The 12,360-nt window shown below is 43.3% G+C and overlaps 1 pseudogene; it reads left to right on the top strand.

The window, feature by feature from the left end:
* The first annotated feature begins 1,180 nt into the window (after positions 1-1,180).
* Positions 1,181-12,360, top strand: part of LOC102382367 — a 24,131-nt pseudogene continuing 12,951 nt past the window's right edge.

Raw genomic sequence — 12,360 nt, 5'->3', positions numbered from 1 at the left:
ATGATCTTCCGAGGTCCCTTCCAGCCCTAATGTCTATGAAATCTATGAAATCTATGAAATATATATGAATATTCACCAATTCGCCACATACCACCCACCTACACATACACACAGGTGAGTTCCTAACGTGGATGGTACGGTATGTATGTGTGTGTTTGGGGCACCGGTGAGAGAGAAAGTGTAAGGAGTGAAAGTCGATGGAACCGGGATTAGAACCAGTGGACTAAAGAGAAGCTAGGCTGAGGAACTGAGGCTTGGGTTTACTTAAGGTCAAATGGCACCAGGGTTACTCAAGGTCACTGGTGCAAGGGAAAAAGCCTGGTGGCAAGGAGGAGACAGCCAGGAAAGAAACTGGGGCAGAAACCTGGGAGCTTGGGGGGGCAGATAAGCGGTGGCAAGGAGGAAACAGTCAGAAAACAGACAAAAACCCAACTCGGGGTTTCAAAATAACAGGTTTATTAAACAGACAACACACTACACAGCCCCATTGTCAGGTTTGACCTAGAAACCACTATACAAAGCCCAAGCAAAAGTTTCTGTTATGTAACTAATGCCTATCTGCAATGATAAGGAGGAGACAGTCTTAGATAAAGGAGGCTTGAAAACAAAAACAGAATCAGTGGACTAGGGCAAAGAGCTGATTTAAATATTGAGAATCACACCCCTAGGTGGGGAGAAAGTATGCTAATGAAACATACATGTATGGAAATGAGATACATAGCTAAAACACAGGTATAGAGACATACTCAGTAAAGAACTCCTTGCGTCACTCCCTTATCACCAATTAGCAAACAAGAATGCTTATGAAGGTCCAATACTCCTGTATAAAAGATGCTTAGAATTAAGAATCGGTGTGCTTGTTACGTGAAATTATTCCGCTTGCACCTTGTATTGCTAGCAATAAATCTTCTTTATACTTTCACCCCTGGTATCTTTATTGGCTTTTGTATACCGGGCACAATCCCAGACTTGAGGTGGGGCTCAACAATACTATTAATTAGTATAAATACCAAAATATACAAAGAATACATAGCATATGTGGTTCAATAGCAAGAAAGATTTTATGCTGTTGCCATTTGGCAGAGCTGTGATCAACTTTTCATTAAAAGTAAAGGCATCTCTCTTACAAGATGGTTTCAGATACATATTATGTACTTTGCACTTTATAAAATCATTTGTTTGTTTTATTCTTATCTTTCTATAGCAAGAACTGAAACAAGATAAACAAGACATCCTTTGGCTCTGTAAGAGTTTTTTTTTTAATTGAGGAACGTGCCCTGTTTTACTGCTACAAAGTCTGAACGTTAAAATGATTCAGGCTTCTAGTCAAGAGACAATGCAGGAGCTGCCATGGAAACACGGATTCTATTGACAAGTAAATGCGAATAATGAGAAAGAAAGGTTTACTATCTACTAGAAAAGTCAACGTGGACACAGAGGGAAAGCCTCATCTCTTATGGGAATAAAAAAATATAAATCTCATTGGGATTATAGATATGTCTTTAAGATGATTACATACCTCTACACCCTGAGCAAAATTTAATTGGGACTCAACTGCCAATTTTCTTCATTCACTTTCAAACTTACTGAAGGGAGAGAGAGAAGGAGACCCACAAACCCAATGTAAGAGGCAAGTCTGGTATCTGACTCTTCGGAGAGACAGCTCCAAAACTGGAATGTAAAGTAACTGGGAAGAGAGCAGCAAATATTTATTGGAAAGTGGGAAAGAAAATGAAGATCTTGAAACAGTTTTGAAACTATTATGACCCAGGTCTCATCAGGTAGGTGAGCTTACACTTTGGTCATTCGTCGATATTCTACTTAGGTTGTTATATCCCTGTGGGATGCCAAATGCCATGTACTTCACAGTTTATTTACTCACAGACATTGTTTAAATTTTGAATGAAATGTTTAGTATTTGTAGTCTAACCCAAAGACATATGGGCATCTGCAGAATGTAAATGTGTCTGAAATATTAACATGATATGGGAAGTTGTAGTATCAGCTTTCTTTCCTGTGTAGTTTTCCTTGTGTTTTCAGAACAACAAGATTTCCATTTGCTGAAAACATTATTGGCATGGAGCGTCAATGTTTTCTCTCTACTTGTATGGCTTTATTGAAAATCTTCATATTTATTCTTGACATGAAACTTTAGAAAAAGATTTTTCCTTGCTTAAAGAAAATCTGGTAGTGGACCAAGATGACCGATAAAAAGGAAAAACATAGGATAAAAAAGGATAAGTAGTATAAAGGGTGTGGGGAGCATAGGGTTTTTGTTTTGTTTTGTTTTGTTTTAATGACTAGGAATTACAAAGTAATGGTAGGGTGGGGGGTGGAGTTAAACTATTTTTATCACTCTTTCCTTTTTCTGCCAGAATGACCCAAATTTATCTTTCAAACAGCACTACCTCTTCTGTTCACTTGAGAAAAGTAGAATAAAATGTAAAATTCCCTTCCTCCGTTGGGATTCTCTTCCCAGTTTTATCATTTTCCTCATTTCTCTCCATCTTCATAAAATAGACGCAGAAAGGAATTCTCTTTACTTCTATATGAATTATGCTTTTATGTATGAGCTGTAATTCCATTTGTGAAAGCTCAGATCTTCTGGCCATGCCGTCAGGCTTGCAAGGTTTTGCTGTGACAGCCTCAGGGTATAGAAGCAGAAGCAGAAACAGGTTCTTATCTAGCTCATTTTAGTCTCCCCACTTAAAAAAAAATCTCCTCTTTTTCTCATAGTTGTTTTTTTGGGTTTTTTTCAATAACTACTACAGCTGTTGTTGTTGTTTCATTGTTTCTAGCTTATCCACCTGCTTGTTATTTTGTTGAGGTCAGCATGTTATTTTTTAATTAATAAGAAATTGTTTGTAAGACTGATGTTCAGTTAAGAGTATTTGTGAAGGGTGCTTTAAGTAGTAGTATTATTAAGGCCATAATAATATGAGGGGGGTTTTGCTGAGACGCATCAGGACCCTGAGCTCGAATTCAGAACCTCATTGTGCCAGTGGAGGTCTATTTACCTCAAGACAGATTCCCCAAGCAAAGTTCAGAAGATAAGGCAGAAAAGAGAAGTGCTAAGCAACTGAGATTTGTGGGAGACCTCGGCAGACACAGATGCCATATCAGGACCGTGGTTCCTGTGGAATGAGTTACCCCTGTGCTCAGCTCCCCTGGGCTCTAAAGAGGGATCGTAGTACCGCAGTGCTGAGTGGAGAATGAAGACCGTCTGCCAGGTTCCCTGATAAAGTGCAAAGAGAGAGGGTTGGGGCAGAGCTTGGTAGAGAGGCAAGATAAGTGTGTATGGCTAGTGAGCCTCCTTCTAGGAATTCTCTCCATCTCCGCCTTGCTGACTATATTGTCAACACCACCAAACTGAAAAAACTCTCCTTAGTATTAGGCCTCAAAGCTGAGCTTTCTATTCCCCCCCTCTCCTGCAGTTTCTTCAGAATTCACCCAAGTGAGGCAGGATGGAAGCAGAGGCAGTCCCCCACTGCATCTCTGTATCCCACCTCCACCGCCATAATTAAGGGAAAGCATAAAAGGAGAGACAGGTAGTGGCCATAATGCCTAGAAGGGCTTCACTTAAGTTTCCTGTGTATATTAAGAGCTTGTCAGCAGTCAGAGCAGCAAGGAGGCTACTAAATTGCATCCAGCTGGCTCTAGTTACCCAGTGGGTCTAGGTAATAGCAGTCCAGCTGGCTCCAGCTGCCTGCATTGGCATGGTTGCCTACTTACAAGCAGGAGCCCTTTCAGCCTCTAGCAGCCTACACAATAGTATGGATGTCTATTTATCTAGCTACCCTTGGAAATACTCCTTATTCTTAGTGGCTCCTTTGGATTCCCTGGTTTCCCAGTCCCTGTGTCCTGCCTGTTAGCTCCTCGTGTCTTAGGTCAGGTTTTCTGGCTTCGTCACTGTTCCTGATTCCTAATTGCTGGTTCCTTTCTGCTGGCTCCTTGTTCCAGACTCCAGACTGCCTTGCTGGCTCCTTGGTTCCCCTCTGCTCCAGACTGTAGTCCAGACTTTTGTTCCCTGACAACCAGTTCATGGAAATCTAGGTATCAAAAAAACAAAAGAAAAACAACCTGGGGAAAAAAATCGGTGCAAGGCACAGTCCTGCAGCATGTCCTGATGCAAGTGGAAGCTGGGTCCTCCAGAGACACGCTGGCATCTAGCCAAAACATCTCTATGGTGCCCCTGCTGCCCCAGCATGCTGCTTCAGTGCGCGGGGAAAACGGGAGTGGTGTAAGTCTGCAGCGTGACCTGGACCTAGGCATCATCCCTGGGAAGTACTCTGCTATAGTGCCCATACCACAGCCCAGGTGGCCGTGTGATCCCCGTCCAGATCTGGCCGGCATGCAGCCTTGAGGCTCATTGCTGACGCTGGTGCTAGCAGGTCGTAGCCAGGCAGCAGCCCCCACTGCCAGACTGCTGCAGTGGGTACAGGGTACAGAGGCCACTCTAGGTGAGGGCTGCTTCAGCTGTCCAGCTGGCACAGGGGGTCGTGTCTCCAGAGACCACCTGGCCAGGGCCCAGAATCTCCTAAGAGCAAGTAGCCCTGGCCCGCTTGCCAGGGCAGTTTTCTATACAGCTCCCCCTGGCTGCAGATCTGGGAGGAGTTGGGTAGGGTCAGTTTGCCCCAAGTGGCACAACTTGCCCCACACCAAAGTATATGTTCAGGCACTTGTGCTAAGGCGAAAATCCCCTGCCCAAATTTGTGACTCTCTTATTTTAGCTGCTGCAAGCAAGCACACATGCCTGCGTGTGTGGACACACCCTTTGACTCTATTTGGGACCCTTTCTTCCTGACCTTACCTGTACTTGATCTCCTGGATTGTGACTCTGGGGCCAAGCCCTTACTGCCTATATCCTAATGATATCCTTAACAGAGCCCTTCTAGGAATCTGTTCATCTGCTGCTTGTTTCTTCTTATGAGCTTCATGGGGGCAGAGTTTCAAATAATGTAAGCAGGGAGTATAGATTTTATGATTTGAAGTAATTGAGGTCCACCTCCCCCAAAAGTTATTAACATACCATGAGTCGTGTCATAATGGGATCCAAAGAAAGCAAGAATAATGAGGTTATAAAGAAATATACGGGGGACAGGTGTGTGGTAAAGCATATTCCTCTCCCAGGTTTAGGTGCCTTACTCAGGGCTGCAAGGAGGCATCCACCTGCACCAAGAGAGAGTCCTGAACCAGCCCCTGTTATTAGGCATCTATACCTTTTCTTTCAAAAACCGAATATGTCGTTGAAAGCTTGGATGGAGAAGGGGCTGCCAATGGGACCCTCCAATAGTTCAGTACTTAGAGCACTTCAGCAAGGTACAAGACACCCAATTTGAATGCTGTCTTCTGCTGAGGAGACTCTGTTACCTGTCAGCTCCGTGTTCCTGGAAAACCCTGGCACAGCACCCAGCCTGTCTGACTCACGGAGGACTCTCCGCCCGCCCCCCGAACCAGAACTGATCAGAAGAAAAGCTTACAAAAGGAAACGAAGATACAGTGAGAAACACACCTAAGCCCCTCTGGATAAGGAGTAACAAGATTATAGCAACTTCCCCCAGTCTCATTTACATCAGAGATGGGAAAAGACAGGCACCTACGTTTCATACACCTGGCACTAAAATAAATTTCCGCTCGTTCCATTTTGTCAAAACCACAACTTCCCTTTCCAGGGCCAAGCTGAATATCTCAGCAGCTTTTTCTGATAAGTCTTTGTTTTCCATGAGTTATCCCACCAGACGGTCTAACACTAGGACCCTGGGATAATTACATCATTGTCTGCGAGTGAAACTCCTTTAGGCTTCTTGGCCTGTTGAAAATAGTGAAGGATTGCGAAACTGTTGGACACTCTCAGACGTGCCAGAACACCATCTCCAAAATAAGCTCCCAATGCAGTTCTGTTCAACACTCACCACTTTTTGCCACAGCCATCTATGCAATACTCTGAAGATCTTGAAGAGGACAGGTCTCATGTTGCCTTGAACAGCTATATTGGCATGTAACTGTATCTGGACCCCACGCTTTCTTTTTTAACAGTGCACAGTATTATGATTCTAGATCTCATTCATTTAACATGGTCTAAATTGCATTGTGAGCTCCCTCTGAGTAATACTGCCCAGAGCCAGGAATAATCAGTTCCTGTGGTCCAGAATAAACAAATCTATTGTTCTCCCTTAAACCATAGTTATTTCCCATTAAAAACCCCACCCAAGCTCAAGCCTCTGTCCTGGTGCTTGGATCCAAAGTGCTGCACCAGTTCCCCTGGGGCTAAACCTTCTCCTTTTCTGCCTGGACTATCTTCACTGACTGTGCTGGGGGTCTGCCTGTCAACAAACATCTGGGAACCTTGCGGTAGTGAAACCCCAACTCTCTCTCTCTCCCTCTTTTGTCTAAGCCCACTTCTTACACCTCACACTTGATTTAATCTCTCTCTCTCTCCTTCTCTTTCACTCCAGGCATAGCTTTCTAAACCTGGGGTCTTGTGAACCCAGTATTCATTCCTGCCTGTGGCAGGGGGGGGGGGGGTGGGTTTAGGTCCCTCCTGACCCTAGCTACTATGAAACTATGAATGTAATGAAAGCTCTTTATCATCACCTGACACAGCACATGATTTTTCATTTCGGGGACAAGGGGGAGGGAGTTACGCGGGATAACCCTGGAATTCCTGTTTCAGTTTCCGAATTTCTGTGGAATTTCAGTTTCAGAAACTGCCTCAAGTCTACGCTTTCATAAGTTTATTGAAACCAAGGTTGTTCCCTTTGTATACTTGTACATGCTGTCCTCCTGCTATTTAATCCAATACACAAAGGTGATAACCGGCGCTCAATGTTCTCCAGGTGAATTCTTTCCTGCCATCCCCTTGTGCTTTTGGATCACGTTTCCCTGAAGAAGATGCTGTCCTCATCGTGTCAAATCTGCAGAGTCTGCACATCGCTGCCTGGTTTTCTCACATTCTTCATTACTTTTCATATTTCCAAGGTGGAATCAGGTAGGTATCTGCTCCATATTAATGTGTCCTCTGCTGCTGCTGAAAGGTTTGTTTAGTTTTTATTAACACATTGCACCAATTGTAGTCTTTTACGGAAAATGGAAAAGAAACTGTGAGAAGTTCCAGATTGTATTAACATCATCGTGTGGGAAGAAAAAATAAATACATCTAAAATTAAAGTTTTTCTCTTTCTCCCTAAGCATACAGAAGAATAGCTCTTTATCTATCACCCGACCATGTTTCCATATTTCTGTGTGCTCCTATGTTCCTCGTTCTCACAGTATCCTAACATCCTCCTTCTCATCTTTCCACTGCTTTTCAAAACCAATACTGAGAGGGAAAATTCTCTTTTACATGACATTTCAATGATTTGATATTTGTATCTAATCCCAAAATGTGATTAAAATATCAAGGCACCAATACATTTTATGGCATACAATGTTCAGAAAATGTCCTGTGAAAAATGTTGACATTTCTATTACAAGAAATACAGATGTTGTACTTATTCAGGATATTCTGTCCATTCCCAGACACTGAATATCTTAGCTTGGGCAGTCAGTTGCAGTTTGAGTTGCTCAGCCCTTTCTATTTTAAACCTGTGTTTTCAGTTATTTGTCCTTCTCCCAGTCCAGGCTGAAACTCTGCCAGGTGGATATCCATCTCATGTTGAGTATCTTGGGTTTCTCATTTTACTTCTGAGCTTATTCTGGGGTGTTTTTGGTACATTTTACAGCCCTGTTTACACTTGTGGGACCTGATCAGCCAGTCACTGCCATTGTGGGGGAAGAGATCGTATTGCCATGCCGCCTGTCCCCCAACATGAGCGCTGAGAACATGGAAGTGCGGTGGTTCCGGTCTGAGTTCACAAAGTACGTTCATCTGTACCGCGATGGGAGAGATCAGTTTGGACGACAGATGCCAGAATACAAGACAAGGACAGAGTTTTGGAAAGATGGTCTCACACGTGGAAATGTTTCCTTGAGGATTCTCAATATCAGGCCTTCAGATGAAGGGCAATACACCTGTTTTGTTGATGATGGCATTGCTGGCGAAGAAGCTGTAATAGGACTGAAGGTAGCAGGTCAGTGGCTTGCGTCTCTTTATCTCTGCATGGTTTTCAGGTTTTTTCTCTTTCAAAATATGCCAACTTCATGGAACCTGTGTATGAATTATTTTACCATTAGTCACTGTATTTCAATTTTATCTAGCCATTTTCACATTTCAAAAACTTAGTTCAATTTTTGTCAGTATTTTAATAATTTTAAGCAACATCTCAAAGCAGTTAGTATTTCTTTGCTCTTGATTTCTCAGTGCTTAGGGCCTTCTAATTTTCAGCCTAAATTTATTCACATTCAAGTTATATTCATTTTTTCTGGAACCAACATTGTCTTTTAGCCTAAATAGTAGGGCTGTGGGAAATTTCACCGAGTGTTTTGTTTTGACACTGTTTCGACTCATTTTGAGGTCGAAACAGCTGACTCCCCGCCCCCAGTGAAACATCGAAACAGCATCGAAACAGCCCTTCTGTTTCGATGGAACGGACAAGAACAGCTGTTTCGAGTCGAAATGAAATTCAAAAAGGAACGCTGTTCCCTCAACCTGTCGAAACTGAAAGTGAAACACAATGGTGCCATTTCGCACAGCCCTACTAAATACTGCTTTTTCCTTCGTCATATTTACTGCCCAATATAGTTACAGATAGCAAATACATCTCTTTCTGCCTCAGTTTTGCTAGACTGAAAAAGTCCAGCTGTTCCCCTAAGATAAACCTTTCTCCTTTGCAGTCCCATACCTCAGTTACAGTCCTAATTTGCTTATTTTTCCATTTCATTTAAACCCTGTCAACCTGTAGTCAGTCAGTTCCCAGGATTATTTTCTACAATCAGCCTTTCTTAGCAAAATTTGTAACCAGTCAGCCTCTAGAGAGACAAGACTCTACCCTGTGATCAGGACCTCTTTTGCAAGTTTAGACATGGAATTAAGGTACACCTACCATCCCCTTAATTACCACCACTCAGTCATGGGGGGCAACCCCCTCCCCTTTTCCCTCCAGCCTTTACCCTAACTTTAAAGCTGGCTTCTTCTAATAATCTACTAACTCTTCTCTGATTGTCTCTGTTCAAATGTCATTGTTTCATGAAAACTTTTGAAGGTGAACTGAACCAATCTGTTGTGCACTTGGATGATGTCAGCTGGTTGGGATTTATGTTCCTAAGAAATGTACACTTCTGGGAAGGGAGGATTTCTTATCCTCTTCCTTTCACCTAATTTAGAGTTTTCACTGACGAGTCTGCTTTGTTTTTACATCTAAGAAGCTTGAACACAAATATCTATTATAAAACAATATTCAATAAATTTAGTTACATTGATCATTACTATAAGATAAAGCAATAATACAATATATTTCGATTACCTACTTTAAGCCCTTGCACTCTTTTTAATATGATCTGCTTCTGCTGGACATGCCATTTGCTTTCTTTCCTTTGCTAGATGTCATGTCTGCAAAGGTTCATTCTGTGGTTACTGAGAAACAGTCTTTTAGGACTTTTGCTATAGCCATACTTTGTAGCTCTGCAGAAAATTATCTTTACTGGCAACCAATGATTATTCCTGTCTGCCTTACTGTATTCAGTCAATAAAAACACACTATCATGTAGTACTGTCAACTAGCTGCACTTTGCTTATGGCAAGAACGCAAACCGAATAAGTTAGGCTTGTGCTGGGTCCAGACTCTGCACTTTGTATTGTGGTGTTTCAGTCCCTGAAGCCTACAGTCTTTTATAAAGCCTGCATTACCTACCAAAATCAGATCTGAATTACCATAATTTCTCGTTGGCTCAATGACTGTTCGATGATGAAATTTCTCAGCTGTCACATCCGGGAATATCTAGGCTCTATAGTCGGTAATAGCATTTCTACCCTGCTCTGCAATATCTGGGAATGCTTCAGAGCAGGAATAAGATTTCAACAGTCCTTTGCAAAATTGACTCATAGATTTAAGAAATATAATTTCTTTCTTTTTTAGCTGTAGGCTCTAATCCTATCATCTCTGTGGAGGATTACCAGACTGGAGGGATCCGCGTGACATGTCGATCAGCTGAGTGGTACCCAGAGCCCCAGGTGCTGTGGAGAAATGCCCAGGGGCATCATATACCATCACTTTCTGAAATAAAATCCCAAAAGGCAAAAGGCCTGTTTGAAACAGAAATTTCTCTTGTCATAAAGGGACATTCAAACCAGAAGTTGTCGTGTTGGGTCAGGAACAGCCTCCTCAACCGAGAGAAGGAATCAGCAATTTATATATCAGGTTAGTTGCCATCCAAAGCCTCCAGTGACCCACCTCTGCTGGAAACCAAGTGAAACATGAAGCAAATGCACACATGGCTAGCATTTCCACAGGGTCATAATAGAGATCCATTGAACTGTGTATTTGCAGATTATCAGAATCCAGATTTTATCTTACTCTGACTTCTGAAATTTTATCTTAAAGAAACTGGCAGACACAGTCACTCAAAATATCAGTGTTGGATGTTTCTGTACTCTCAGGTTTGCCTACGTGAATTTTTAGTGGGTATCTCATGGGTAGTTTGGTAGCATCTATCTACTGGTATTGAGTTATTTGTGAATTCTTAAAGGCTTTTCACTGCACTGCAACACTGTTCATTATTTATCATGTAAAATTAACTAAGTTGTATGTTGCTGCTCCTCTTTTAAGGGTTGTTAAGTGGAGCAGGTGTTTTTTTAAAAGGCTTTTTCCGTAGCAGTTGTGCTCCTGAATCATTCTGCCCTTCCCTACGTGCTCTGGGCATTTACAGATGTGCTCCAGGGGCTGTGGAGTGTGTGCGTGTATGTGTGCGTGTGTTGGGGTGGGGGGCTTTAATTAGCTCAGCTCTGAGCTTTAGTTTCAAGCCCCCTGCTGCCATTTTTCAGCACAGAAACACTGATACACGTGATGCTGGAGGCTGCTGGAGCCCAGTTATTTCCATACTCCAGCAGATTTTATTAATTCAGTCTGCTCCAACTCACTGTAATTACTGCATGTAGGAGCAGGCTCTCTGCATGTGGATAGGAGCCTTCAGACAGTTCACTGATTCAGGTCATAAATAGAAATAGTTTTCCTTTGCTGCTGCTACATGTTATTTTCCTTCCTCTGAACCACTGGGTGTTGCCTGCAGCCAGGGCTGGGGATTTGACTGGCCTGTGCCAGTGTCCTGCTGGGGCTTCAACCCAGAATATCCTGGGGTCTTGTCAAGGTCAGACCACTTGACATATTTGGAGTCAAGAAGGATTTTGACCCCCTGGTTAATTAGTATGGACTGTGGAGGATTTCTCTTCATCTGTAGCAGGGGAGCATGGCCCTCTTCCCTGAGTCTCTCAAGCACAATATAACAATCCTCAAACCAAAAGGCAGCGAGCGCTCTGCCACCCCCCACGCCTGTTTTATCTATGGCAGTTCAGGGCTTTTTGTCTTGTAGTTGTGTCAGGGTTGACTATAGTTTTTTTTTAACAGACTAGACAGTGGGTTTATATCACACAATGTGGATAGAGAAATCCTACCTTAGGCAGGTACCTGATCCTACCTCAGCTCCTTTCCAGCCCTGCCTTTCTGTGCGCACCTGTGCACGTGCCCAATACCTGCTCCTCTGCTTTCTAATTAGAGTGCATCAGAGCTGAGTCAATTAACCGAGTCTGCTGGAAGGTTCTAATTAGGATGCTCCCGCAGCCTCCGTGTCACGTGTATTCAGTGTCCCCGAGTTTCAAAATGGTGGTGAGGGCGCTTTAATTAATGCTTGCCCAACAAGCTTTAGTTAAAGCGCTACCACCATCATTTTGAAGCACACGACACTGAGTACTTCAGACCTTGGGAGACACTCGAATTAAACACCCCTGCCCCTCCCCACCCACTCCAGAGCATGTGTAAAGATGACCTATGATTGTCCAATACACACAACAATTGTAGCACCTTGCCTCTAGCAGAGATGTGGCGATGGTTAGAAGTGCTTATAATGGTACTAAAAAATAGGTCAGGTCTGACCCCACTTCACCCCTCCTCCCCACTTCAGGTCCAAACCCATACCTCCCTCCCCCGATTAGGGTCCAACCCTGGCTTTTCTAAAAGGAGGACCCTTTAACATATAGTTCTGTATGTGTGATTTTTTTGGCTTTTATGCACTGTTTAGATACATGTTGCAGAGCACCTCGGTGCTCTGCTCCTAGAGAGGAGAAACTGCCAGGGAGAGAGACAGAGCCCTGGCAGGTCATAAGGAGCCCAGCTGAGGGTTGCCAGGGTAACGAGCCCAGCTGCGGGTTGCCGGGGCAACTAAGGAGAGCCAGCTGCCTGTAGGAGGCAGGGCCTGGCCCTTATAAAGCCC

Source organism: Alligator sinensis, unplaced genomic scaffold (genome assembly GCF_000455745.1).
Source record: "Alligator sinensis unplaced genomic scaffold, ASM45574v1 scaffold2399_1, whole genome shotgun sequence".
In the NCBI taxonomy this organism is placed as follows: domain Eukaryota; kingdom Metazoa; phylum Chordata; order Crocodylia; family Alligatoridae; genus Alligator; species Alligator sinensis.
This window is presented reverse-complemented; position numbering and strand designations above follow the sequence as displayed.